Below are 22,428 nucleotides of genomic sequence, written 5' to 3' on the forward strand. Positions count from 1 at the left end.
GCTCTGGATCTGGCTGCAGGTTCCCTTGTTTCCGAGGGCAGGGAAGAGCTGGTGGCCATGACTGTTAGTCCTCGCATAGTTGGCGTGGCGGGAAAAGCTTGAGTGGCTTGTATGGCTCTGGGTCTGGCTGCAGGTTGGGTTGTTGCCGACAGTGGCGCTGGCGGCCGTGTGCCGGGTGCGGGGGGCATTGGGGCAGGGCAGGAAGGCGCTGGTGTGTGCTGGAGAGCGCTGCTGTGGGGCTGAGGGGTGCCTACGGCCATACCACCCTGAGAACGCCCGATCTCGTCTGATCTCGGAAGCTAAGCAGGGTCGGGCCCGGTTAGTACTTGGATGGGAGACCGCCTGGGAATACCGGGTGCTGTAGGCTTCTTTTGCTGGGTCCTGGGCTCTGGGCCAGAGGTGCCTTGTTTTGCTTGGGCAGCGGTGCCAAGGAGCTCAAGGGCGAGGGTGGCTCATGGGGCTTGCATGGCTTGCGTGGCTCTGGGTCCGGCTGCAGGTTCTGTTGTTTCCGAGGTCAGGGCAGAGCTGGTGGCCATGACTGTTAGTCCTCGCATAGTTGGCGTGGCTGGAAAAGCTTGAGTGGCTTGTATGGCTCTGGGTCTGGCTGCAGGTTGGGTTGTTGCCGACAGTGGCGCTGGCGGCCGTGTGCCGGGTGCGGGGGGCATTGGGGCAGGGCAGGAAGGCGCTGGTGTGTGCTGGAGAGCGCTGCTGTGGGGCTGAGGGGTGCCTACGGCCATACCACCCTGAGAACGCCCGATCTCGTCTGATCTCGGAAGCTAAGCAGGGTCGGGCCCGGTTAGTACTTGGATGGGAGACCGCCTGGGAATACCGGGTGCTGTAGGCTTCTTTTGCTGGGTCCTGGGCTCTGGGCCAGAGGTGCCTTGTTTTGCTTGGGCAGCGGTGCCAAGGAGCTCAAGGGCGAGGGTGGCTCATGGGGCTTGCATGGCTTGCGTGGCTCTGGGTCCGGCTGCAGGTTCTGTTGCTGCCGAGGGCAGGGCAGAGCTGGTGGCCATGACTGTTAGTCCTCACATAGTTGGCGTGGCTGGAAAAGCTTGAGTGGCTTGTGTGGTGTTCGGTCTGGCTGCAGGTTGGGTTGTTGCCGACAGTGGCGCTGGCGGCCGTGTGCCGGGTGCGGGGGGCATTGGGGCAGGGCAGGAAGGCGCTGGTGTGTGCTGGAGAGCGCTGCTGTGGGGCTGAGGGGTGCCTACGGCCATACCACCCTGAGAACGCCCGATCTCGTCTGATCTCGGAAGCTAAGCAGGGTCGGGCCCGGTTAGTACTTGGATGGGAGACCGCCTGGGAATACCGGGTGCTGTAGGCTTCTTTTGCTGGGTCCTGGGCTCTGGGCCAGAGGTGCCTTGTTTTGCTTGGGCAGCGGTGCCAAGGAGCACAAGGGCGAGGGTGGCTCATGGGGCTTGCATGGCTTGCGTGGCTCTGGATCTGGCTGCAGGTTCCCTTGTTTCCGAGGGCAGGGAAGAGCTGGTGGCCATGACTGTTAGTCCTCGCATAGTTGGCGTGGCGGGAAAAGCTTGAGTGGCTTGTATGGCTCTGGGTCTGGCTGCAGGTTGGGTTGTTGCCGACAGTGGCGCTGGCGGCCGTGTGCCGGGTGCGGGGGGCATTGGGGCAGGGCAGGAAGGCGCTGGTGTGTGCTGGAGAGCGCTGCTGTGGGGCTGAGGGGTGCCTACGGCCATACCACCCTGAGAACGCCCGATCTCGTCTGATCTCGGAAGCTAAGCAGGGTCGGGCCCGGTTAGTACTTGGATGGGAGACCGCCTGGGAATACCGGGTGCTGTAGGCTTCTTTTGCTGGGTCCTGGGCTCTGGGCCAGAGGTGCCTTGTTTTGCTTGGGCAGCGGTGCCAAGGAGCACAAGGGGGAGGGTGGCTCATGGGGCTTGCATGGCTTGCGTGGCTCTGGGTCCGGCTGCAGGTTCTGTTGTTGCCGAGGGCAGGGCAGAGCTGGTGGCCATGACTGTTAGTCCTCGCATAGTTGGCGTGGCTGGAAAAGCTTGAGTGGCTTGTGTGGTGCTCGGTCTGGCTGCAGGTTGGGTTGTTGCCGACAGTGGCGCTGGCGGCCGTGTGCCGGGAGCGGGGGGCATTGGGGCAGGGCAGGAAGGCGCTGGTGTGTGCTGGAGAGCGCTGCTGTGGGGCTGAGGGGTGCCTACGGCCATACCACCCTGAGAACGCCCGATCTCGTCTGATCTCGGAAGCTAAGCAGGGTCGGGCCCGGTTAGTACTTGGATGGGAGACCGCCTGGGAATACTGGGTGCTGTAGGCTTCTTTTGCTGGGTCCTGGGCTCTGGGCCAGAGGTGCCTTGTTTTGCTTGGGCAGCGGTGCCAAGGAGCACAAGGGCGAGGGTGGCTCATGGGGCTTGCATGGCTTGCGTGGCTCTGGATCTGGCTGCAGGTTCCCTTGTTTCCGAGGGCAGGGAAGAGCTGGTGGCCATGACTGTTAGTCCTCGCATAGTTGGCGTGGCGGGAAAAGCTTGAGTGGCTTGTATGGCTCTGGGTCTGGCTGCAGGTTGGGTTGTTGCCGACAGTGGCGCTGGCGGCCGTGTGCCGGGTGCAGGGGGCATTGGGGCAGGGCAGGAAGGCGCTGGTGTGTGCTGGAGAGGGCTGCTGTGGGGCTGAGGGGTGCCTACGGCCATACCACCCTGAGAACGCCCGATCTCGTCTGATCTCGGAAGCTAAGCAGGGTCGGGCCCGGTTAGTACTTGGATGGGAGACCGCCTGGGAATACCGGGTGCTGTAGGCTTCTTTTGCTGGGTCCTGGGCTCTGGGCCAGAGGTGCCTTGTTTTGCTTGGGCAGCCATTCCAAGGGGCACAAGGGCGAGGGTGGCTCATGGGGCTTGCATGGCTTGCGTGGCTCTGGATCTGGCTGAGGTTCCCTTGTTTCCGAGGGCAGGGAAGAGCTGGTGGCCATGACTGTTAGTCCTCGCATAGTTGGCGTGGCTGGAAAAGCTTGAGTGGCTTGTATGGCTCTGGGTCCGGCTGCAGGTTGGGTTGTTGCTGAGGGCAGGGCAGAGCTGGTGGCCATGACTGTTAGTCCTCACATAGTTGGCGTGGCTGGAAAAGCTTGAGTGGCTTGTATGGCTCTGGGTCTGGCTGCAGGTTGGGTTGTTGCCGACAGTGGCGCTGGCGGCCGTGTGCCGGGTGCAGGGGGCATTGGGGCAGGGCAGGAAGGCGCTGGTGTGTGCTGGAGAGCGCTGCTGTGGGGCTGAGGGGTGCCTACGGCCATACCACCCTGAGAACGCCCGATCTCGTCTGATCTCGGAAGCTAAGCAGGGTCGGGCCCGGTTAGTACTTGGATGGGAGACCGCCTGGGAATACCGGGTGCTGTAGGCTTCTTTTGCTGGGTCCTGGGCTCTGGGCCAGAGGTGCCTTGTTTTGCTTGGGCAGCGGTGCCAAGGAGCTCAAGGGCGAGGGTGGCTCATGGGGCTTGCATGGCTTGCGTGGCTCTGGATCTGGCTGCAGGTTCCCTTGTTTCCGAGGGCAGGGAAGAGCTGGTGGCCATGACTGTTAGTCCTCGCATAGTTGGCGTGGCTGGAAAAGCTTGAGTGGCTTGTGTGGTGTTCGGTCTGGCGACAGGTTGGGTTGTTGCCGACAGTGGCGCTGGCGGCCGTGTGCCGGGTGCGGGGGGCATTGGGGCAGGGCAGGAAGGCGCTGGTGTGTGCTGGAGAGCGCTGCTGTGGGGCTGAGGGGTGCCTACGGCCATACCACCCTGAGAACGCCCGATCTCGTCTGATCTCGGAAGCTAAGCAGGGTCGGGCCCGGTTTGTACTTGGATGGGAGACCGCCTGGGAATACCGGGTGCTGTAGGCTTCTTTTGCTGGGTCCTGGGCTCTGGGCCAGAGGAGCCTTGTTTTGCTTGGGCAGCGGTGCCAAGGAGCACAAGGGCGAGGGTGGCTCATGGGGCTTGCATGGCTTGCGTGGCTCTGGATCTGGCTGCAGGTTCCCTTGTTTCCGAGGGCAGGGAAGAGCTGGTGGCCATGACTGTTAGTCCTCACATAGTTGGCGTGGCGGGAAAAGCTTGAGTGGCTTGTATGGCTCTGGGTCTGGCTGCAGGTTGGGTTGTTGCTGACAGTGGCGCTGGCGGCCGTGTGCCGGGTGCAGGGGGCATTGGGGCAGGGCAGGAAGGCGCTGGTGTGTGCTGGAGAGCGCTGCTGTGGGGCTGAGGGGTGCCTACGGCCATACCACCCTGAGAACGCCCGATCTCGTCTGATCTCGGAAGCTAAGCAGGGTCGGGCCCGGTTAGTACTTTGATGGGAGACCGCCTGGGAATACCGGGTGCTGTAGGCTTCTTTTGCTGGGTCCTGGGCTCTGGGCCAGAGGTGCCTTGTTTTGCTTGGGCAGCGGTGCCAAGGAGCACAAGGGGGAGGGTGGCTCATGGGGCTTGCATGGCTTGCGTGGCTCTGGATCTGGCTGCAGGTTCCCTTGTTTCCGAGGGCAGGGAAGAGCTGGTGGCCATGACTGTTAGTCCTCGCATAGTTGGCGTGGCGGGAAAAGCTTGAGTGGCTTGTATGGCTCTGGGTCTGGCTGCAGGTTGGGTTGTTGCCGACAGTGGCACTGGCGGCCGTGTGCCGGGTGCAGGGGGCATTGGGGCAGGGCAGGAAGGCGCTGGTGTGTGCTGGAGAGCGCTGCTGTGGGGCTGAGGGGTGCCTACGGCCATACCACCCTGAGAACGCCCGATCTCGTCTGATCTCGGAAGCTAAGCAGGGTCGGGCCCGGTTAGTACTTGGATGGGAGACCGCCTGGGAATACCGGGTGCTGTAGGCTTCTTTTGCTGGGTCCTGGGCTCTGGGCCAGAGGTGCCTTGTTTTGCTTGGGCAGCGGTGCCAAGGAGCACAAGGGCGAGGGTGGCTCATGGGGCTTGCATGGCTTGTGTGGCTCTGGGTCCGGCTGCAGGTTCTGTTGTTGCTGAGGGCAGGGCAGAGCTGGTGGCCATGACTGTTAGTCCTCACATAGTTGGCGTGGCTGGAAAAGCTTGAGTGGCTTGTATGGCTCTGGGTCTGGCTGCAGGTTGGGTTGTTGCCGACAGTGGCGCTGGCGGCCGTGTGCCGGGTGCAGGGGGCATTGGGGCAGGGCAGGAAGGCGCTGGTGTGTGCTGGAGAGCGCTGCTGTGGGGCTGAGGGGTGCCTACGGCCATACCACCCTGAGAACGCCCGATCTCGTCTGATCTCGGAAGCTAAGCAGGGTCGGGCCCGGTTAGTATTTGGATGGGAGACCGCCTGGGAATACCGGGTGCTGTAGGCTTCTTTTGCTGGGTCCTGGGCTCTGGGCCAGAGGTGCCTTGTTTTGCTTGGGCAGCCATTCCAAGGGGCACAAGGGCGAGGCCAACAGTAGCCGTGGCTCGCGTGGCTCAGAGGGATTGCATGGCTGCGGTGGCTTGTGTGGCTTGTCTGGTTCTGGGTCTTTGGAACAAGGTGCCTTGTTCCTGGCTGCAGGTTCCGTTGTTGCCGAGGGCAGGGCAGAGCTGGTGGCCATGACTGTTAGTCCTCGCATAGTTGGCGTGGCTGGAAAAGCTTGAGTGGCTTGTATGGCTCTGGATCTGGCTGCAGGTTCCATTGTTGCGGAGGGCAGAGCTGGTGGCCATGACTGTTGATGCTCATGAAGCTTGTGTGGCCGGCGTGGCTTATGTGGCTTGTGTGGCTCTGGGTCCGACTGCAGGTTCTGTTGTTGCCGAGGGCAGGGCAGAGCTGGTGGCCATGACTGTTAGTCCTCACATAGTTGGCGTGGCTGGAAAAGCTTGAGTGGCTTGTATGGCTCTGGGTCTGGCTGCAGGTTGGGTTGTTGCCGACAGTGGCGCTGGCGGCCGTGTGCCGGGTGCGAGGAGCATTGGGGCAGGGCAGGAAGGCGCTGGTGTGTGCTGGAGAGCGCTGCTGTGGGGCTGAGGGGTGCCTACGGCCATACCACCCTGAGAACGCCTGATCTCGTCTGATCTCGGAAGCTAAGCAGGGTCGGGCCCGGTTAGTACTTGGATGGGAGACCGCCTGGGAATACCGGGTGCTGTAGGCTTCTTTTGCTGGGTCCTGGGCTCTGGGCCAGAGGTGCCTTGTTTTGCTTGGGCAGCGGTGCCAAGGAGCACAAGGGCGAGGGTGGCTCATGGGGCTTGCATGGCTTGTGTGGCTCTGGGTCCGGCTGCAGGTTCTGTTGTTGCCGAGGGCAGGGCAGAGCTGGTGGCCATGACTGTTAGTCCTCACATAGTTGGCGTGGCTGGAAAAGCTTGAGTGGCTTGTATGGCTCTGGGTCTGGCTGCAGGTTGGGTTGTTGCCGACAGTGGCGCTGGCGGCCGTGTGCCAGGTGCAGGGGGCATTGGGGCAGGGCAGGAAGGCGCTGGTGTGTGCTGGAGAGCGCTGCTGTGGGGCTGAGGGGTGCCTACGGCCATACCACCCTGAGAACGCCCGATCTCGTCTGATCTCGGAAGCTAAGCAGGGTCGGGCCCGGTTAGTACTTGGATGGGAGACCGCCTGGGAATACCGGGTGCTGTAGGCTTCTTTTGCTGGGTCCTGGGCTCTGGGCCAGAGGTGCCTTGTTTTGCTTGGGCAGCGGTGCCAAGGAGCACAAGGGGGAGGGTGGCTCATGGGGCTTGCATGGCTTGCGTGGCTCTGGGTCCGGCTGCAGGTTCTGTTGTTGCCGAGGGCAGGGCAGAGCTGGTGGCCATGACTGTTAGTCCTCGCATAGTTGGCGTGGCTGGAAAAGCTTGAGTGGCTTGTGTGGTGCTCGGTCTGGCTGCAGGTTGGGTTGTTGCCGACAGTGGCGCTGGCGGCCGTGTGCCGGGTGCGGGGGGCATTGGGGCAGGGCAGGAAGGCGCTGGTGTGTGCTGGAGAGCGCTGCTGTGGGGCTGAGGGGTGCCTACGGCCATACCACCCTGAGAACGCCCGATCTCGTCTGATCTCGGAAGCTAAGCAGGGTCGGGCCCGGTTAGTACTTGGATGGGAGACCGCCTGGGAATACTGGGTGCTGTAGGCTTCTTTTGCTGGGTCCTGGGCTCTGGGCCAGAGGTGCCTTGTTTTGCTTGGGCAGCGGTGCCAAGGAGCACAAGGGCGAGGGTGGCTCATGGGGCTTGCATGGCTTGCGTGGCTCTGGATCTGGCTGCAGGTTCCCTTGTTTCCGAGGGCAGGGAAGAGCTGGTGGCCATGACTGTTAGTCCTCGCATAGTTGGCGTGGCGGGAAAAGCTTGAGTGGCTTGTATGGCTCTGGGTCTGGCTGCAGGTTGGGTTGTTGCCGACAGTGGCGCTGGCGGCCGTGTGCCGGGTGCAGGGGGCATTGGGGCAGGGCAGGAAGGCGCTGGTGTGTGCTGGAGAGGGCTGCTGTGGGGCTGAGGGGTGCCTACGGCCATACCACCCTGAGAACGCCCGATCTCGTCTGATCTCGGAAGCTAAGCAGGGTCGGGCCCGGTTAGTACTTGGATGGGAGACCGCCTGGGAATACCGGGTGCTGTAGGCTTCTTTTGCTGGGTCCTGGGCTCTGGGCCAGAGGTGCCTTGTTTTGCTTGGGCAGCCATTCCAAGGGGCACAAGGGCGAGGGTGGCTCATGGGGCTTGCATGGCTTGCGTGGCTCTGGATCTGGCTGAGGTTCCCTTGTTTCCGAGGGCAGGGAAGAGCTGGTGGCCATGACTGTTAGTCCTCGCATAGTTGGCGTGGCTGGAAAAGCTTGAGTGGCTTGTATGGCTCTGGGTCCGGCTGCAGGTTGGGTTGTTGCTGAGGGCAGGGCAGAGCTGGTGGCCATGACTGTTAGTCCTCACATAGTTGGCGTGGCTGGAAAAGCTTGAGTGGCTTGTATGGCTCTGGGTCTGGCTGCAGGTTGGGTTGTTGCCGACAGTGGCGCTGGCGGCCGTGTGCCGGGTGCAGGGGGCATTGGGGCAGGGCAGGAAGGCGCTGGTGTGTGCTGGAGAGCGCTGCTGTGGGGCTGAGGGGTGCCTACGGCCATACCACCCTGAGAACGCCCGATCTCGTCTGATCTCGGAAGCTAAGCAGGGTCGGGCCCGGTTAGTACTTGGATGGGAGACCGCCTGGGAATACCGGGTGCTGTAGGCTTCTTTTGCTGGGTCCTGGGCTCTGGGCCAGAGGTGCCTTGTTTTGCTTGGGCAGCGGTGCCAAGGAGCTCAAGGGCGAGGGTGGCTCATGGGGCTTGCATGGCTTGCGTGGCTCTGGGTCCGGCTGCAGGTTCTGTTGTTGCCGAGGGCAGGGCAGAGCTGGTGGCCATGACTGTTAGTCCTCGCATAGTTGGCGTGGCTGGAAAAGCTTGAGTGGCTTGTGTGGTGCTCGGTCTGGCTGCAGGTTGGGTTGTTGCCGACAGTGGTGCTGGCGGCCGTGTGCCGGGTGCAGGGGGCATTGGGGCAGGGCAGGAAGGCGCTGGTGTGTGCTGGAGAGCGCTGCTGTGGGGCTGAGGGGTGCCTACGGCCATACCACCCTGAGAACGCCCGATCTCGTCTGATCTCGGAAGCTAAGCAGGGTCGGGCCCGGTTTGTACTTGGATGGGAGACCGCCTGGGAATACTGGGTGCTGTAGGCTTCTTTTGCTGGGCCCTGGGCTCTGGGCCAGAGGTGCCTTGTTTTGCTTGGGCAGCGGTGCCAAGGAGCACAAGGGCGAGGGTGGCTCATGGGGCTTGCATGGCTTGCGTGGCTCTGGATCTGGCTGCAGGTTCCCTTGTTTCCGAGGGCAGGGAAGAGCTGGTGGCCATGACTGTTAGTCCTCGCATAGTTGGCGTGGCGGGAAAAGCTTGAGTGGCTTGTATGGCTCTGGGTCTGGCTGCAGGTTGGGTTGTTGCCGACAGTGGCGCTGGCGGCCGTGTGCCGGGTGCAGGGGGCATTGGGGCAGGGCAGGAAGGCGCTGGTGTGTGCTGGAGAGCGCTGCTGTGGGGCTGAGGGGTGCCTACGGCCATACCACCCTGAGAACGCCCGATCTCGTCTGATCTCGGAAGCTAAGCAGGGTCGGGCCCGGTTAGTACTTGGATGGGAGACCGCCTGGGAATACCGGGTGCTGTAGGCTTCTTTTGCTGGGTCCTGGGCTCTGGGCCAGAGGTGCCTTGTTTTGCTTGGGCAGCCATTCCAAGGGGCACAAGGGCGAGGCCAACAGTGGCCGTGGCTCGCGTGGCTCAGAGGGATTGCATGGCTGCGGTGGCTTGTGTGGCTTGTCTGGTTCTGGGTCTTTGGAACAAGGTGCCTTGTTCCTGGCTGCAGGTTCCGTTGTTGCCGAGGGCAGGGCAGAGCTGGTGGCCATGACTGTTAGTCCTCGCATAGTTGGCGTGGCTGGAAAAGCTTGAGTGGCTTGTATGGCTCTGGATCTGGCTGCAGGTTCCATTGTTGCGGAGGGCAGAGCTGGTGGCCATGACTGTTGATGCTCATGAAGCTTGTGTGGCCGGCGTGGCTTATGTGGCTTGTGTGGCTCTGGGTCCGACTGCAGGTTCTGTTGTTGCCGAGGGCAGGGCAGAGCTGGTGGCCATGACTGTTAGTCCTCACATAGTTGGCGTGGCTGGAAAAGCTCGAGTGGCTTGTATGGCTCTGGGTCTGGCTGCAGGTTGGGTTGTTGCCGACAGTGGCGCTGGCGGCCGTGTGCCGGGTGCGAGGAGCATTGGGGCAGGGCAGGAAGGCGCTGGTGTGTGCTGGAGAGCGCTGCTGTGGGGCTGAGGGGTGCCTACGGCCATACCACCCTGAGAACGCCCGATCTCGTCTGATCTCGGAAGCTAAGCAGGGTCGGGCCCGGTTAGTACTTGGATGGGAGACCGCCTGGGAATACCGGGTGCTGTAGGCTTCTTTTGCTGGGTCCTGGGCTCTGGGCCAGAGGTGCCTTGTTTTGCTTGGGCAGCGGTGCCAAGGAGCTCAAGGGCGAGGGTGGCTCATGGGGCTTGCATGGCTTGTGTGGCTCTGGGTCCGGCTGCAGGTTCTGTTGTTGCCGAGGGCAGGGCAGAGCTGGTGGCCATGACTGTTAGTCCTCACATAGTTGGCGTGGCTGGAAAAGCTTGAGTGGCTTGTATGGCTCTGGGTCTGGCTGCAGGTTGGGTTGTTGCCGACAGTGGCGCTGGCGGCCGTGTGCCGGGTGCAGGGGGCATTGGGGCAGGGCAGGAAGGCGCTGGTGTGTGCTGGAGAGCGCTGCTGTGGGGCTGAGGCGTGCCTACGGCCATACCACCCTGAGAACGCCCGATCTCGTCTGATCTCGGAAGCTAAGCAGGGTCGGGCCCGGTTAGTACTTGGATGGGAGACCGCCTGGGAATACCGGGTGCTGTAGGCTTCTTTTGCTGGGTCCTGGGCTCTGGGCCAGAGGTGCCTTGTTTTGCTTGGGCAGCCATTCCAAGGGGCACAAGGGTGAGGCCAACAGTGGCCGTGGCTCGCGTGGCTCAGAGGGATTGCATGGCTGCGGTGGCTTGTGTGGCTTGTCTGGTTCTGGGTCTTTGGAACAAGGTGCCTTGTTCCTGGCTGCAGGTTCCGTTGTTGCCGAGGGCAGGGCAGAGCTGGTGGCCATGACTGTTAGTCCTCGCATAGTTGGCGTGGCTGGAAAAGCTTGAGTGGCTTGTATGGCTCTGGATCTGGCTGCAGGTTCCATTGTTGCGGAGGGCAGAGCTGGTGGCCATGACTGTTGATGCTCATGAAGCTTGCGTGGCCGGCGTGGCTTATGTGGCTTGTGTGGCTCTGGGTCCGGCTGCAGGTTCCGTTGTTTCCGAGGGCAGGGAAGAGCTGGTGGCCATGACTGTTAGTCCTCACATAGTTGGCGTGGCGGGAAAAGCTTGAGTGGCTTGTATGGCTCTGGGTCTGGCTGCAGGTTGGGTTGTTGCCGACAGTGGCGCTGGCGGCCGTGTGCCGGGTGCGGGGGGCATTGGGGCAGGGCAGGAAGGCGCTGGTGTGTGCTGGAGAGCGCTGCTGTGGGGCTGAGGGGTGCCTACGGCCATACCACCCTGAGAACGCCCGATCTCGTCTGATCTCGGAAGCTAAGCAGGGTCGGGCCCGGTTAGTACTTGGATGGGAGACCGCCTGGGAATACCGGGTGCTGTAGGCTTCTTTTGCTGGGTCCTGGGCTCTGGGCCAGAGGTGCCTTGTTTTGCTTGGGCAGCGGTGCCAAGGAGCTCAAGGGCGAGGGTGGCTCATGGGGCTTGCATGGCTTGCGTGGCTCTGGGTCCGGCTGCAGGTTCTGTTGTTGCCGAGGGCAGGGCAGAGCTGGTGGCCATGACTGTTAGTCCTCGCATAGTTGGCGTGGCTGGAAAAGCTTGAGTGGCTTGTGTGGTGCTCGGTCTGGCTGCAGGTTGGGTTGTTGCCGACAGTGGCGCTGGCGGCCGTGTGCCGGGTGCAGGGGGCATTGGGGCAGGGCAGGAAGGCGCTGGTGTGTGCTGGAGAGCGCTGCTGTGGGGCTGAGGGGTGCCTACGGCCATACCACCCTGAGAACGCCCGATCTCGTCTGATCTCGGAAGCTAAGCAGGGTCGGGCCTGGTTTGTACTTGGATGGGAGACCGCCTGGGAATACTGGGTGCTGTAGGCTTCTTTTGCTGGGCCCTGGGCTCTGGGCCAGAGGTGCCTTGTTTTGCTTGGGCAGCGGTGCCAAGGAGCACAAGGGGGAGGGTGGCTCATGGGGCTTGCATGGCTTGCGTGGCTCTGGATCTGGCTGCAGGTTCCCTTGTTTCCGAGGGCAGGGAAGAGCTGGTGGCCATGACTGTTAGTCCTCGCATAGTTGGCGTGGCTGGAAAAGCTTGAGTGGCTTGTGTGGTGTTCGGTCTGGCGACAGGTTGGGTTGTTGCCGACAGTGGCGCTGGCGGCCGTGTGCCGGGTGCGGGGGGCATTGGGGCAGGGCAGGAAGGCGCTGGTGTGTGCTGGAGAGCGCTGCTGTGGGGCTGAGGGGTGCCTACGGCCATACCACCCTGAGAACGCCCGATCTCGTCTGATCTCGGAAGCTAAGCAGGGTCGGGCCCGGTTAGTACTTGGATGGGAGACCGCCTGGGAATACCGGGTGCTGTAGGCTTCTTTTGCTGGGTCCTGGGCTCTGGGCCAGAGGTGCCTTGTTTTGCTTGGGCAGCGGTGCCAAGGAGCACAAGGGGAGGGTGGCTCATGGGGCTTGCATGGCTTGCGTGGCTCTGGATCTGGCTGCAGGTTCCCTTGTTTCCGAGGGCAGGGAAGAGCTGGTGGCCATGACTGTTAGTCCTCGCATAGTTGGCGTGGCGGGAAAAGCTTGAGTGGCTTGTATGGCTCTGGGTCTGGCTGCAGGTTGGGTTGTTGCCGACAGTGGCGCTGGCGGCCGTGTGCCGGGTGCAGGGGGCATTGGGGCAGGGCAGGAAGGCGCTGGTGTGTGCTGGAGAGCGCTGCTGTGGGGCTGAGGGGTGCCTACGGCCATACCACCCCGAGAACGCCCGATCTCGTCTGATCTCGGAAGCTAAGCAGGGTCGGGCCCGGTTAGTACTTGGATGGGAGACCGCCTGGGAATACCGGGTGCTGTAGGCTTCTTTTGCTGGGTCCTGGGCTCTGGGCCAGAGGTGCCTTGTTTTGCTTGGGCAGCGGTGCCAAGGAGCACAAGGGCGAGGGTGGCTCATGGGGCTTGCATGGCTTGTGTGGCTCTGGGTCCGGCTGCAGGTTCTGTTGTTGCCGAGGGCAGGGCAGAGCTGGTGGCCATGACTGTTAGTCCTCACATAGTTGGCGTGGCTGGAAAAGCTTGAGTGGCTTGTATGGCTCTGGGTCTGGCTGCAGGTTGGGTTGTTGCCGACAGTGGCGCTGGCGGCCGTGTGCCAGGTGCAGGGGGCATTGGGGCAGGGCAGGAAGGCGCTGGTGTGTGCTGGAGAGCGCTGCTGTGGGGCTGAGGGGTGCCTACGGCCATACCACCCTGAGAACGCCCGATCTCGTCTGATCTCGGAAGCTAAGCAGGGTCGGGCCCGGTTAGTACTTGGATGGGAGACCGCCTGGGAATACCGGGTGCTGTAGGCTTCTTTTGCTGGGTCCTGGGCTCTGGGCCAGAGGTGCCTTGTTTTGCTTGGGCAGCGGTGCCAAGGAGCTAAAGGGCGAGGGTGGCTCATGGGGCTTGCATGGCTTGCGTGGCTCTGGGTCCGGCTGCAGGTTCTGTTGTTGCCGAGGGCAGGGCAGAGCTGGTGGCCATGACTGTTAGTCCTCGCATAGTTGGCGTGGCTGGAAAAGCTTGAGTGGCTTGTGTGGTGCTCGGTCTGGCTGCAGGTTGGGTTGTTGCCGACAGTGGCGCTGGCGGCCGTGTGCCGGGAGCGGGGGGCATTGGGGCAGGGCAGGAAGGCGCTGGTGTGTGCTGGAGAGCGCTGCTGTGGGGCTGAGGGGTGCCTACGGCCATACCACCCTGAGAACGCCCGATCTCGTCTGATCTCGGAAGCTAAGCAGGGTCGGGCCCGGTTAGTATTTGGATGGGAGACCGCCTGGGAATACCGGGTGCTGTAGGCTTCTTTTGCTGGGTCCTGGGCTCTGGGCCAGAGGTGCCTTGTTTTGCTTGGGCAGCCATTCCAAGGGGCACAAGGGCGAGGCCAACAGTGGCCGTGGCTCGCGTGGCTCAGAGGGATTGCATGGCTGCGGTGGCTTGTGTGGCTTGTCTGGTTCTGGGTCTTTGGAACAAGGTGCCTTGTTCCTGGCTGCAGGTTCCATTGTTGCCGAGGGCGGAGATGGTGGCCATGACTGGTGATGTGCCTTGTGTGGCTTGTGTGGCTCTGGATCTGGCTGCAGGTTCCATTGTTGCGGAGGGCAGAGCTGGTGGCCATGACTGTTGATGCTCATGAAGCTTGCGTGGCTTATGTGGCTTGTGTGGCTCTGGATCTGGCTGCAGGTTCCGTTTTTGCCAAGGGCAGGGCAGAGCTGGTGGCCATGACTGTTAGTCCTCGCATAGTTGGCGTGGCTGGAAAAGCTTGAGTGGCTTGTATGGCTCTGGGTCTGGCTGCAGGTTGGGTTGTTGCCGACAGTGGCGCTGGCGGCCGTGTGCCGGGTGCGGGGGGCATTGGGGCAGGGCAGGAAGGCGCTGGTGTGTGCTGGAGAGCGCTGCTGTGGGGCTGAGGGGTGCCTACGGCCATACCACCCTGAGAACGCCCGATCTCGTCTGATCTCGGAAGCTAAGCAGGGTCGGGCCCGGTTAGTACTTGGATGGGAGACCGCCTGGGAATACCGGGTGCTGTAGGCTTCTTTTGCTGGGTCCTGGGCTCTGGGCCAGAGGTGCCTTGTTTTGCTTGGGCAGCCATTCCAAGGGGCACAAGGGCGAGGCCAACAGTGGCCGTGGCTCGCGTGGCTCAGAGGGATTGCATGGCTGCGGTGGCTTGTGTGGCTTGTCTTGTTCTGGGTCTTTGGAACAAGGTGCCTTGTTCCTGGCTGCAGGTTCTGTTGTTGCTGAGGGCAGGGCAGAGCTGGTGGCCATGACTGTTAGTCCTCGCATAGTTGGCGTGGCTGGAAAAGCTTGAGTGGCTTGTGTGGTGTTCGGTCTGGCTGCAGGTTGGGTTGCTGCCGACAGTGGCGCTGGCGGCCGTGTGCCGGGTGCGGGGGGCATTGGGGCAGGGCAGGAAGGCGCTGGTGTGTGCTGGAGAGCGCTGCTGTGGGGCTGAGGGGTGCCTACGGCCATACCACCCTGAGAACGCCCGATCTCGTCTGATCTCGGAAGCTAAGCAGGGTCGGGCCCGGTTAGTACTTGGATGGGAGACCGCCTGGGAATACCGGGTGCTGTAGGCTTCTTTTGCTGGGTCCTGGGCTCTGGGCCAGAGGTGCTTTGTTTTGCTTGGGCAGCCATTCCAAGGGGCACAAGGGCGAGGGTGGCTCATGGGGCTTGCATGGCTTGCGTGGCTCTGGATCTGGCTGCAGGTTCCCTTGTTTCCGAGGGCAGGGCAGAGCTGGTGGCCATGACTGTTAGTCCTCACATAGTTGGCGTGGCGGGAAAAGCTTGAGTGGCTTGTATGGCTCTGGGTCTGGCTGCAGGTTGGGTTGTTGCCGACAGTGGCGCTGGCGGCCGTGTGCCGGGTGCGGGGGGCATTGGGGCAGGGCAGGAAGGCGCTGGTGTGTGCTGGAGAGCGCTGCTGTGGGGCTGAGGGGTGCCTACGGCCATACCACCCTGAGAACGCCCGATCTCGTCTGATCTCGGAAGCTAAGCAGGGTCGGGCCCGGTTAGTACTTGGATGGGAGACCGCCTGGGAATACCGGGTGCTGTAGGCTTCTTTTGCTGGGTCCTGGGCTCTGGGCCAGAGGTGCCTTGTTTTGCTTGGGCAGCCATTCCAAGGGGCACAAGGGCGAGGCCAACAGTGGCCGTTGCTCGCGCGGCTCAGAGGGATTGCATGGCTGCGGTGGCTTGTGTGGCTTGTCTGGTTCTGGGTCTTTTGAACAAGGTGCCTTGTTCCTGGCTGCAGGTTCCGTTGTTGCCGAGGGCAGGGCAGAGCTGGTGGCCATGACTGTTAGTCCTCGCATAGTTGGCGTGGCTGGAAAAGCTTGAGTGGCTTGTATGGCTCTGGATCTGGCTGCAGGTTCCATTGTTGCGGAGGCCAGAGTTGGTGGCCATGACTGCTGATGCTCATGAAGCTTGTGTGGCCGGCGTGGCTTATGTGGCTTGTGTGGCTCCTGGTCCGGCTGCAGGTTCTGTTGTTGCCGAGGGCAGGGCAGAGCTGGTGGCCATGACTGTTAGTCCTCACATAGTTGGCGTGGCTGGAAAAGCTTGAGTGGCTTGTGTGGTGTTCGGTCTGGCTGCTGGTTGGGTTGTTGCCGACAGTGGCGCTGGCGGCCGTGTGCCGGGTGCGGGGGGCATTGGGGCAGGGCAGGAAGGCGCTGGTGTGTGCTGGAGAGCGCTGCTGTGGGGCTGAGGGGTGCCTACGGCCATACCACCCTGAGAACGCCCGATCTCGTCTGATCTCGGAAGCTAAGCAGGGTCGGGCCCGGTTAGTACTTGGATGGGAGACCGCCTGGGAATACCGGGTGCTGTAGGCTTCTTTTGCTGGGTCCTGGGCTCTGGGCCAGAGGTGCCTTGTTTTGCTTGGGCAGCGGTGCCAAGGAGCACAAGGGGGAGGGTGGCTCATGGGGCTTGCATGGCTTGCGTGGCTCTGGATCTGGCTGCAGGTTCCCTTGTTTCCGAGGGCAGGGAAGAGCTGGTGGCCATGACTGTTAGTCCTCGCATAGTTGGCGTGGCGGGAAAAGCTTGAGTGGCTTGTATGGCTCTGGGTCTGGCTGCAGGTTGGGTTGTTGCCGACAGTGGCGCTGGCGGCCGTGTGCCGGGTGCGGGGGGCATTGGGGCAGGGCAGGAAGGCGCTGGTGTGTGCTGGAGAGCGCTGCTGTGGGGCTGAGGGGTGCCTACGGCCATACCACCCTGAGAACGCCCGATCTCGTCTGATCTCGGAAGCTAAGCAGGGTCGGGCCCGGTTAGTACTTGGATGGGAGACCGCCTGGGAATACCGGGTGCTGTAGGCTTCTTTTGCTGGGTCCTGGGCTCTGGGCCAGAGGTGCCTTGTTTTGCTTGGGCAGCGGTGCCAAGGAGCTCAAGGGCGAGGGTGGCTCATGGGGCTTGCATGGCTTGCGTGGCTCTGGGTCCGGCTGCAGGTTCTGTTGTTTCCGAGGTCAGGGCAGAGCTGGTGGCCATGACTGTTAGTCCTCGCATAGTTGGCGTGGCTGGAAAAGCTTGAGTGGCTTGTATGGCTCTGGGTCTGGCTGCAGGTTGGGTTGTTGCCGACAGTGGCGCTGGCGGCCGTGTGCCGGGTGCGGGGGGCATTGGGGCAGGGCAGGAAGGCGCTGGTGTGTGCTGGAGAGCGCTGCTGTGGGGCTGAGGGGTGCCTACGGCCATACCACCCTGAGAACGCCCGATCTCGTCTGATCTCGGAAGCTAAGCAGGGTCGGGCCCGGTTAGTACTTGGATGGGAGACCGCCTGGGAATACCGGGTGCTGTAGGCTTCTTTTGCTGGGTCCTGGGCTCTGGGCCAGAGGTGCCTTGTTTTGCTTGGGCAGCGGTGCCAAGGAGCTCAAGGGCGAGGGTGGCTCATGGGGCTTGCATGGCTTGCGTGGCTCTGGGTCCGGCTGCAGGTTCTGTTGCTGCCGAGGGCAGGGCAGAGCTGGTGGCCATGACTGTTAGTCCTCACATAGTTGGCGTGGCTGGAAAAGCTTGAGTGGCTTGTGTGGTGTTCGGTCTGGCTGCAGGTTGGGTTGTTGCCGACAGTGGCGCTGGCGGCCGTGTGCCGGGTGCGGGGGGCATTGGGGCAGGGCAGGAAGGCGCTGGTGTGTGCTGGAGAGCGCTGCTGTGGGGCTGAGGGGTGCCTACGGCCATACCACCCTGAGAACGCCCGATCTCGTCTGATCTCGGAAGCTAAGCAGGGTCGGGCCCGGTTAGTACTTGGATGGGAGACCGCCTGGGAATACCGGGTGCTGTAGGCTTCTTTTGCTGGGTCCTGGGCTCTGGGCCAGAGGTGCCTTGTTTTGCTTGGGCAGCGGTGCCAAGGAGCACAAGGGCGAGGGTGGCTCATGGGGCTTGCATGGCTTGCGTGGCTCTGGATCTGGCTGCAGGTTCCCTTGTTTCCGAGGGCAGGGAAGAGCTGGTGGCCATGACTGTTAGTCCTCGCATAGTTGGCGTGGCGGGAAAAGCTTGAGTGGCTTGTATGGCTCTGGGTCTGGCTGCAGGTTGGGTTGTTGCCGACAGTGGCGCTGGCGGCCGTGTGCCGGGTGCGGGGGGCATTGGGGCAGGGCAGGAAGGCGCTGGTGTGTGCTGGAGAGCGCTGCTGTGGGGCTGAGGGGTGCCTACGGCCATACCACCCTGAGAACGCCCGATCTCGTCTGATCTCGGAAGCTAAGCAGGGTCGGGCCCGGTTAGTACTTGGATGGGAGACCGCCTGGGAATACCGGGTGCTGTAGGCTTCTTTTGCTGGGTCCTGGGCTCTGGGCCAGAGGTGCCTTGTTTTGCTTGGGCAGCGGTGCCAAGGAGCTCAAGGGCGAGGGTGGCTCATGGGGCTTGCATGGCTTGCGTGGCTCTGGGTCCGGCTGCAGGTTCTGTTGTTTCCGAGGTCAGGGCAGAGCTGGTGGCCATGACTGTTAGTCCTCGCATAGTTGGCGTGGCTGGAAAAGCTTGAGTGGCTTGTGTGGTGTTCGGTCTGGCTGCAGGTTGGGTTGTTGCCGACAGTGGCGCTGGCGGCCGTGTGCCGGGTGCGGGGGGCATTGGGGCAGGGCAGGAAGGCGCTGGTGTGTGCTGGAGAGCGCTGCTGTGGGGCTGAGGGGTGCCTACGGCCATACCACCCTGAGAACGCCCGATATCGTCTGATCTCGGAAGCTAAGCAGGGTCGGGCCCGGTTAGTACTTGGATGGGAGACCGCCTGGGAATACCGGGTGCTGTAGGCTTCTTTTGCTGGGTCCTGGGCTCTGGGCCAGAGGTGCCTTGTTTTGCTTGGGCAGCGGTGCCAAGGAGCACAAGGGCGAGGGTGGCTCATGGGGCTTGCATGGCTTGCGTGGCTCTGGGTCCGGCTGCAGGTTCTGTTGTTTCCGAGGTCAGGGCAGAGCTGGTGGCCATGACTGTTAGTCCTCACATAGTTGGCGTGGCTGGAAAAGCTTGAGTGGCTTGTATGGCTCTGGGTCTGGCTGCAGGTTGGGTTGTTGCCGACAGTGGCGCTGGCGGCCGTGTGCCGGGTGCGGGGGGCATTGGGGCAGGGCAGGAAGGCGCTGGTGTGTGCTGGAGAGCGCTGCTGTGGGGCTGAGGGGTGCCTACGGCCATACCACCCTGAGAACGCCCGATCTCGTCTGATCTCGGAAGCTAAGCAGGGTCGGGCCCGGTTAGTACTTGGATGGGAGACCGCCTGGGAATACCGGGTGCTGTAGGCTTCTTTTGCTGGGTCCTGGGCTCTGGGCCAGAGGTGCCTTGTTTTGCTTGGGCAGCGGTGCCAAGGAGCACAAGGGCGAGGGTGGCTCATGGGGCTTGCATGGCTTGCGTGGCTCTGGATCTGGCTGCAGGTTCCCTTGTTTCCGAGGGCAGGGAAGAGCTGGTGGCCATGACTGTTAGTCCTCGCATAGTTGGCGTGGCGGGAAAAGCTTGAGTGGCTTGTATGGCTCTGGGTCTGGCTGCAGGTTGGGTTGTTGCCGACAGTGGCGCTGGCGGCCGTGTGCCGGGTGCGGGGGGCATTGGGGCAGGGCAGGAAGGTGCTGGTGTGTGCTGGAGAGCGCTGCTGTGGGGCTGAGGGGTGCCTACGGCCATACCACCCTGAGAACGCCCGATCTCGTCTGATCTCGGAAGCTAAGCAGGGTCGGGCCCGGTTAGTACTTGGATGGGAGACCGCCTGGGAATACCGGGTGCTGTAGGCTTCTTTTGCTGGGTCCTGGGCTCTGGGCCAGAGGTGCCTTGTTTTGCTTGGGCAGCGGTGCCAAGGAGCTCAAGGGCGAGGGTGGCTCATGGGGCTTGCATGGCTTGCGTGGCTCTGGGTCCGGCTGCAGGTTCTGTTGTTGCCGAGGGCAGGGCAGAGCTGGTGGCCATGACTGTTAGTCCTCGCATAGTTGGCGTGGCTGGAAAAGCTTGAGTGGCTTGTGTGGTGTTCGGTCTGGCTGCAGGTTGGGTTGTTGCCGACAGTGGCGCTGGCGGCCGTGTGCCGGGTGCGGGGGGCATTGGGGCAGGGCAGGAAGGCGCTGGTGTGTGCTGGAGAGCGCTGCTGTGGGGCTGAGGGGTGCCTACGGCCATACCACCCTGAGAACGCCCGATCTCGTCTGATCTCGGAAGCTAAGCAGGGTCGGGCCCGGTTAGTACTTGGATGGGAGACCGCCTGGGAATACCGGGTGCTGTAGGCTTCTTTTGCTGGGTCCTAGGCTCTGGGCCAGAGGTGCCTTGTTTTGCTTGGGCAGCGGTGCCAAGGAGCACAAGGGCGAGGGTGGCTCATGGGGCTTGCATGGCTTGCGTGGCTCTGGATCTGGCTGCAGGTTCCCTTGTTTCCGAGGGCAGGGAAGAGCTGGTGGCCATGACTGTTAGTCCTCGCATAGTTGGCGTGGCGGGAAAAGCTTGAGTGGCTTGTATGGCTCTGGGTCTGGCTGCAGGTTGGGTTGTTGCCGACAGTGGCGCTGGCGGCCGTGTGCCGGGTGCGAGGAGCATTGGGGCAGGGCAGGAAGGCGCTGGTGTGTGCTGGAGAGCGCTGCTGTGGGGCTGAGGGGTGCCTACGGCCATACCACCCTGAGAACGCCCGATCTCGTCTGATCTCGGAAGCTAAGCAGGGTCGGGCCCGGTTAGTACTTGGATGGGAGACCGCCTGGGAATACCGGGTGCTGTAGGCTTCTTTTGCTGGGTCCTGGGCTCTGGGCCAGAGGTGCCTTGTTTTGCTTGGGCAGCGGTGCCAAGGAGCACAAGGGGGAGGGTGGCTCATGGGGCTTGCATGGCTTGCGTGGCTCTGGATCTGGCTGCAGGTTCCCTTGTTTCCGAGGGCAGGGAAGAGCTGGTGGCCATGACTGTTAGTCCTCGCATAGTTGGCGTGGCGGGAAAAGCTTGAGTGGCTTGTATGGCTCTGGGTCTGGCTGCAGGTTGGGTTGTTGCCGACAGTGGCGCTGGCGGCCGTGTGCCGGGTGCGGGGGGCATTGGGGCAGGGCAGGAAGGCGCTGGTGTGTGCTGGAGAGCGCTGCTGTGGGGCTGAGGGGTGCCTACGGCCATACCACCCTGAGAACGCCCGATATCGTCTGATCTCGGAAGCTAAGCAGGGTCGGGCCCGGTTAGTACTTGGATGGGAGACCGCCTGGGAATACCGGGTGCTGTAGGCTTCTTTTGCTGGGTCCTGGGCTCTGGGCCAGAGGTGCCTTGTTTTGCTTGGGCAGCGGTGCCAAGGAGCACAAGGGGGAGGGTGGCTCATGGGGCTTGCATGGCTTGCGTGGCTCTGGGTCCGGCTGCAGGTTCTGTTGTTTCCGAGGTCAGGGCAGAGCTGGTGGCCATGACTGTTAGTCCTCACATAGTTGGCGTGGCTGGAAAAGCTTGAGTGGCTTGTATGGCTCTGGGTCTGGCTGCAGGTTGGGTTGTTGCCGACAGTGGCGCTGGCGGCCGTGTGCCGGGTGCGGGGGGCATTGGGGCAGGGCAGGAAGGCGCTGGTGTGTGCTGGAGAGCGCTGCTGTGGGGCTGAGGGGTGCCTACGGCCATACCACCCTGAGAACGCCCGATCTCGTCTGATCTCGGAAGCTAAGCAGGGTCGGGCCCGGTTAGTACTTGGATGGGAGACCGCCTGGGAATACCGGGTGCTGTAGGCTTCTTTTGCTGGGTCCTGGGCTCTGGGCCAGAGGTGCCTTGTTTTGCTTGGGCAGCGGTGCCAAGGAGCACAAGGGCGAGGGTGGCTCATGGGGCTTGCATGGCTTGCGTGGCTCTGGATCTGGCTGCAGGTTCCCTTGTTTCCGAGGGCAGGGAAGAGCTGGTGGCCATGACTGTTAGTCCTCGCATAGTTGGCGTGGCGGGAAAAGCTTGAGTGGCTTGTATGGCTCTGGGTCTGGCTGCAGGTTGGGTTGTTGCCGACAGTGGCGCTGGCGGCCGTGTGCCGGGTGCGGGGGGCATTGGGGCAGGGCAGGAAGGCGCTGGTGTGTGCTGGAGAGCGCTGCTGTGGGGCTGAGGGGTGCCTACGGCCATACCACCCTGAGAACGCCCGATATCGTCTGATCTCGGAAGCTAAGCAGGGTCGGGCCCGGTTAGTACTTGGATGGGAGACCGCCTGGGAATACCGGGTGCTGTAGGCTTCTTTTGCTGGGTCCTGGGCTCTGGGCCAGAGGTGCCTTGTTTTGCTTGGGCAGCGGTGCCAAGGAGCACAAGGGGGAGGGTGGCTCATGGGGCTTGCATGGCTTGCGTGGCTCTGGGTCCGGCTGCAGGTTCTGTTGTTTCCGAGGTCAGGGCAGAGCTGGTGGCCATGACTGTTAGTCCTCACATAGTTGGCGTGGCTGGAAAAGCTTGAGTGGCTTGTATGGCTCTGGGTCTGGCTGCAGGTTGGGTTGTTGCCGACAGTGGCGCTGGCGGCCGTGTGCCGGGTGCAGGGGGCATTGGGGCAGGGCAGGAAGGCGCTGGTGTGTGCTGGAGAGCGCTGCTGTGGGGCTGAGGGGTGCCTACGGCCATACCACCCTGAGACTGCCCGATATCGTCTGATCTCGGAAGCTAAGCAGGGTCGGGCCCGGTTAGTACTTGGATGGGAGACCGCCTGGGAATACCGGGTGCTGTAGGCTTCTTTTGCTGGGTCCTGGGCTCTGGGCCAGAGGTGCCTTGTTTTGCTTGGGCAGCGGTGCCAAGGAGCACAAGGGGGAGGGTGGCTCATGGGGCTTGCATGGCTTGCGTGACTCTGGGTCCGGCTGCAGGTTCTGTTGTTGCCGAGGGCAGGGCAGAGCTGGTGGCCATGACTGTTAGTCCTCACATAGTTGGCGTGGCTGGAAAAGCTTGAGTGGCTTGTATGGCTCTGGGTCTGGCTGCAGGTTGGGTTGTTGCCGACAGTGGCGCTGGCGGCCGTGTGCCGGGTGCAGGGGGCATTGGGGCAGGGCAGGAAGGCGCTGGTGTGTGCTGGAGAGCGCTGCTGTGGGGCTGA

The 22,428-nt window shown here is 62.7% G+C and overlaps 43 non-coding genes across 43 annotated transcripts; all 43 read left to right on the top strand.

The window, feature by feature from the left end:
• The first annotated feature begins 248 nt into the window (after positions 1 to 248).
• Positions 249 to 367, top strand: LOC138115972 (5S ribosomal RNA). Its single transcript, XR_011153872.1, has one exon. It is a non-coding gene; the product is annotated as a 5S ribosomal RNA (ribosomal RNA).
• A 358-nt stretch (positions 368 to 725) lies between these two features.
• On the top strand, positions 726 to 844 carry LOC138115974 (5S ribosomal RNA). The gene has a single exon (XR_011153874.1). It is a non-coding gene; the product is annotated as a 5S ribosomal RNA (ribosomal RNA).
• Positions 845 to 1,202: 358 nt separating this feature from the next.
• On the top strand, positions 1,203 to 1,321 carry LOC138115975 (5S ribosomal RNA). The gene has a single exon (XR_011153875.1). It is a non-coding gene; the product is annotated as a 5S ribosomal RNA (ribosomal RNA).
• A 358-nt stretch (positions 1,322 to 1,679) lies between these two features.
• LOC138115976 (5S ribosomal RNA) lies at positions 1,680 to 1,798 on the top strand. Its single transcript, XR_011153876.1, has one exon. It is a non-coding gene; the product is annotated as a 5S ribosomal RNA (ribosomal RNA).
• A 358-nt stretch (positions 1,799 to 2,156) lies between these two features.
• Positions 2,157 to 2,275, top strand: LOC138115412 (5S ribosomal RNA). The gene has a single exon (XR_011153326.1). It is a non-coding gene; the product is annotated as a 5S ribosomal RNA (ribosomal RNA).
• A 358-nt stretch (positions 2,276 to 2,633) lies between these two features.
• LOC138115977 (5S ribosomal RNA) lies at positions 2,634 to 2,752 on the top strand. The gene has a single exon (XR_011153877.1). It is a non-coding gene; the product is annotated as a 5S ribosomal RNA (ribosomal RNA).
• A 471-nt stretch (positions 2,753 to 3,223) lies between these two features.
• LOC138115978 (5S ribosomal RNA) lies at positions 3,224 to 3,342 on the top strand. Its single transcript, XR_011153878.1, has one exon. It is a non-coding gene; the product is annotated as a 5S ribosomal RNA (ribosomal RNA).
• A 358-nt stretch (positions 3,343 to 3,700) lies between these two features.
• Positions 3,701 to 3,819, top strand: LOC138115352 (5S ribosomal RNA). Its single transcript, XR_011153266.1, has one exon. It is a non-coding gene; the product is annotated as a 5S ribosomal RNA (ribosomal RNA).
• Positions 3,820 to 4,177: 358 nt separating this feature from the next.
• Positions 4,178 to 4,296, top strand: LOC138115268 (5S ribosomal RNA). The gene has a single exon (XR_011153182.1). It is a non-coding gene; the product is annotated as a 5S ribosomal RNA (ribosomal RNA).
• Positions 4,297 to 4,654: 358 nt separating this feature from the next.
• LOC138115979 (5S ribosomal RNA) lies at positions 4,655 to 4,773 on the top strand. Its single transcript, XR_011153879.1, has one exon. It is a non-coding gene; the product is annotated as a 5S ribosomal RNA (ribosomal RNA).
• A 358-nt stretch (positions 4,774 to 5,131) lies between these two features.
• On the top strand, positions 5,132 to 5,250 carry LOC138115443 (5S ribosomal RNA). The gene has a single exon (XR_011153356.1). It is a non-coding gene; the product is annotated as a 5S ribosomal RNA (ribosomal RNA).
• A 643-nt stretch (positions 5,251 to 5,893) lies between these two features.
• LOC138115372 (5S ribosomal RNA) lies at positions 5,894 to 6,012 on the top strand. The gene has a single exon (XR_011153286.1). It is a non-coding gene; the product is annotated as a 5S ribosomal RNA (ribosomal RNA).
• A 358-nt stretch (positions 6,013 to 6,370) lies between these two features.
• LOC138115980 (5S ribosomal RNA) lies at positions 6,371 to 6,489 on the top strand. The gene has a single exon (XR_011153880.1). It is a non-coding gene; the product is annotated as a 5S ribosomal RNA (ribosomal RNA).
• Positions 6,490 to 6,847: 358 nt separating this feature from the next.
• On the top strand, positions 6,848 to 6,966 carry LOC138115413 (5S ribosomal RNA). Its single transcript, XR_011153327.1, has one exon. It is a non-coding gene; the product is annotated as a 5S ribosomal RNA (ribosomal RNA).
• Positions 6,967 to 7,324: 358 nt separating this feature from the next.
• On the top strand, positions 7,325 to 7,443 carry LOC138115981 (5S ribosomal RNA). Its single transcript, XR_011153881.1, has one exon. It is a non-coding gene; the product is annotated as a 5S ribosomal RNA (ribosomal RNA).
• A 471-nt stretch (positions 7,444 to 7,914) lies between these two features.
• Positions 7,915 to 8,033, top strand: LOC138115982 (5S ribosomal RNA). Its single transcript, XR_011153882.1, has one exon. It is a non-coding gene; the product is annotated as a 5S ribosomal RNA (ribosomal RNA).
• Positions 8,034 to 8,391: 358 nt separating this feature from the next.
• On the top strand, positions 8,392 to 8,510 carry LOC138115516 (5S ribosomal RNA). The gene has a single exon (XR_011153427.1). It is a non-coding gene; the product is annotated as a 5S ribosomal RNA (ribosomal RNA).
• A 358-nt stretch (positions 8,511 to 8,868) lies between these two features.
• LOC138115983 (5S ribosomal RNA) lies at positions 8,869 to 8,987 on the top strand. The gene has a single exon (XR_011153883.1). It is a non-coding gene; the product is annotated as a 5S ribosomal RNA (ribosomal RNA).
• Positions 8,988 to 9,630: 643 nt separating this feature from the next.
• LOC138115985 (5S ribosomal RNA) lies at positions 9,631 to 9,749 on the top strand. Its single transcript, XR_011153885.1, has one exon. It is a non-coding gene; the product is annotated as a 5S ribosomal RNA (ribosomal RNA).
• Positions 9,750 to 10,107: 358 nt separating this feature from the next.
• Positions 10,108 to 10,226, top strand: LOC138115986 (5S ribosomal RNA). The gene has a single exon (XR_011153886.1). It is a non-coding gene; the product is annotated as a 5S ribosomal RNA (ribosomal RNA).
• A 643-nt stretch (positions 10,227 to 10,869) lies between these two features.
• LOC138115987 (5S ribosomal RNA) lies at positions 10,870 to 10,988 on the top strand. The gene has a single exon (XR_011153887.1). It is a non-coding gene; the product is annotated as a 5S ribosomal RNA (ribosomal RNA).
• A 358-nt stretch (positions 10,989 to 11,346) lies between these two features.
• LOC138115504 (5S ribosomal RNA) lies at positions 11,347 to 11,465 on the top strand. The gene has a single exon (XR_011153416.1). It is a non-coding gene; the product is annotated as a 5S ribosomal RNA (ribosomal RNA).
• A 358-nt stretch (positions 11,466 to 11,823) lies between these two features.
• Positions 11,824 to 11,942, top strand: LOC138115989 (5S ribosomal RNA). Its single transcript, XR_011153888.1, has one exon. It is a non-coding gene; the product is annotated as a 5S ribosomal RNA (ribosomal RNA).
• A 357-nt stretch (positions 11,943 to 12,299) lies between these two features.
• On the top strand, positions 12,300 to 12,418 carry LOC138115453 (5S ribosomal RNA). The gene has a single exon (XR_011153366.1). It is a non-coding gene; the product is annotated as a 5S ribosomal RNA (ribosomal RNA).
• Positions 12,419 to 12,776: 358 nt separating this feature from the next.
• Positions 12,777 to 12,895, top strand: LOC138115990 (5S ribosomal RNA). The gene has a single exon (XR_011153889.1). It is a non-coding gene; the product is annotated as a 5S ribosomal RNA (ribosomal RNA).
• Positions 12,896 to 13,253: 358 nt separating this feature from the next.
• Positions 13,254 to 13,372, top strand: LOC138115445 (5S ribosomal RNA). The gene has a single exon (XR_011153358.1). It is a non-coding gene; the product is annotated as a 5S ribosomal RNA (ribosomal RNA).
• A 605-nt stretch (positions 13,373 to 13,977) lies between these two features.
• On the top strand, positions 13,978 to 14,096 carry LOC138115991 (5S ribosomal RNA). Its single transcript, XR_011153890.1, has one exon. It is a non-coding gene; the product is annotated as a 5S ribosomal RNA (ribosomal RNA).
• Positions 14,097 to 14,516: 420 nt separating this feature from the next.
• Positions 14,517 to 14,635, top strand: LOC138115992 (5S ribosomal RNA). Its single transcript, XR_011153891.1, has one exon. It is a non-coding gene; the product is annotated as a 5S ribosomal RNA (ribosomal RNA).
• Positions 14,636 to 14,993: 358 nt separating this feature from the next.
• On the top strand, positions 14,994 to 15,112 carry LOC138115993 (5S ribosomal RNA). Its single transcript, XR_011153892.1, has one exon. It is a non-coding gene; the product is annotated as a 5S ribosomal RNA (ribosomal RNA).
• Positions 15,113 to 15,755: 643 nt separating this feature from the next.
• Positions 15,756 to 15,874, top strand: LOC138115994 (5S ribosomal RNA). Its single transcript, XR_011153893.1, has one exon. It is a non-coding gene; the product is annotated as a 5S ribosomal RNA (ribosomal RNA).
• Positions 15,875 to 16,232: 358 nt separating this feature from the next.
• Positions 16,233 to 16,351, top strand: LOC138115995 (5S ribosomal RNA). Its single transcript, XR_011153894.1, has one exon. It is a non-coding gene; the product is annotated as a 5S ribosomal RNA (ribosomal RNA).
• A 358-nt stretch (positions 16,352 to 16,709) lies between these two features.
• Positions 16,710 to 16,828, top strand: LOC138115997 (5S ribosomal RNA). The gene has a single exon (XR_011153896.1). It is a non-coding gene; the product is annotated as a 5S ribosomal RNA (ribosomal RNA).
• A 358-nt stretch (positions 16,829 to 17,186) lies between these two features.
• LOC138115998 (5S ribosomal RNA) lies at positions 17,187 to 17,305 on the top strand. The gene has a single exon (XR_011153897.1). It is a non-coding gene; the product is annotated as a 5S ribosomal RNA (ribosomal RNA).
• A 358-nt stretch (positions 17,306 to 17,663) lies between these two features.
• Positions 17,664 to 17,782, top strand: LOC138115999 (5S ribosomal RNA). Its single transcript, XR_011153898.1, has one exon. It is a non-coding gene; the product is annotated as a 5S ribosomal RNA (ribosomal RNA).
• A 358-nt stretch (positions 17,783 to 18,140) lies between these two features.
• LOC138115560 (5S ribosomal RNA) lies at positions 18,141 to 18,259 on the top strand. Its single transcript, XR_011153471.1, has one exon. It is a non-coding gene; the product is annotated as a 5S ribosomal RNA (ribosomal RNA).
• Positions 18,260 to 18,617: 358 nt separating this feature from the next.
• LOC138116000 (5S ribosomal RNA) lies at positions 18,618 to 18,736 on the top strand. Its single transcript, XR_011153899.1, has one exon. It is a non-coding gene; the product is annotated as a 5S ribosomal RNA (ribosomal RNA).
• A 358-nt stretch (positions 18,737 to 19,094) lies between these two features.
• On the top strand, positions 19,095 to 19,213 carry LOC138116001 (5S ribosomal RNA). The gene has a single exon (XR_011153900.1). It is a non-coding gene; the product is annotated as a 5S ribosomal RNA (ribosomal RNA).
• A 358-nt stretch (positions 19,214 to 19,571) lies between these two features.
• Positions 19,572 to 19,690, top strand: LOC138116002 (5S ribosomal RNA). The gene has a single exon (XR_011153901.1). It is a non-coding gene; the product is annotated as a 5S ribosomal RNA (ribosomal RNA).
• A 358-nt stretch (positions 19,691 to 20,048) lies between these two features.
• LOC138116003 (5S ribosomal RNA) lies at positions 20,049 to 20,167 on the top strand. Its single transcript, XR_011153902.1, has one exon. It is a non-coding gene; the product is annotated as a 5S ribosomal RNA (ribosomal RNA).
• Positions 20,168 to 20,525: 358 nt separating this feature from the next.
• LOC138115561 (5S ribosomal RNA) lies at positions 20,526 to 20,644 on the top strand. The gene has a single exon (XR_011153472.1). It is a non-coding gene; the product is annotated as a 5S ribosomal RNA (ribosomal RNA).
• A 358-nt stretch (positions 20,645 to 21,002) lies between these two features.
• On the top strand, positions 21,003 to 21,121 carry LOC138116004 (5S ribosomal RNA). Its single transcript, XR_011153903.1, has one exon. It is a non-coding gene; the product is annotated as a 5S ribosomal RNA (ribosomal RNA).
• A 358-nt stretch (positions 21,122 to 21,479) lies between these two features.
• On the top strand, positions 21,480 to 21,598 carry LOC138115562 (5S ribosomal RNA). The gene has a single exon (XR_011153473.1). It is a non-coding gene; the product is annotated as a 5S ribosomal RNA (ribosomal RNA).
• A 358-nt stretch (positions 21,599 to 21,956) lies between these two features.
• LOC138115686 (5S ribosomal RNA) lies at positions 21,957 to 22,075 on the top strand. Its single transcript, XR_011153597.1, has one exon. It is a non-coding gene; the product is annotated as a 5S ribosomal RNA (ribosomal RNA).
• The last annotated feature ends 353 nt before the right edge of the window (positions 22,076 to 22,428 follow it).

Source organism: Aphelocoma coerulescens, chromosome 9 (genome assembly GCF_041296385.1).
Source record: "Aphelocoma coerulescens isolate FSJ_1873_10779 chromosome 9, UR_Acoe_1.0, whole genome shotgun sequence".
Lineage (NCBI taxonomy): Eukaryota > Metazoa > Chordata > Aves > Passeriformes > Corvidae > Aphelocoma > Aphelocoma coerulescens.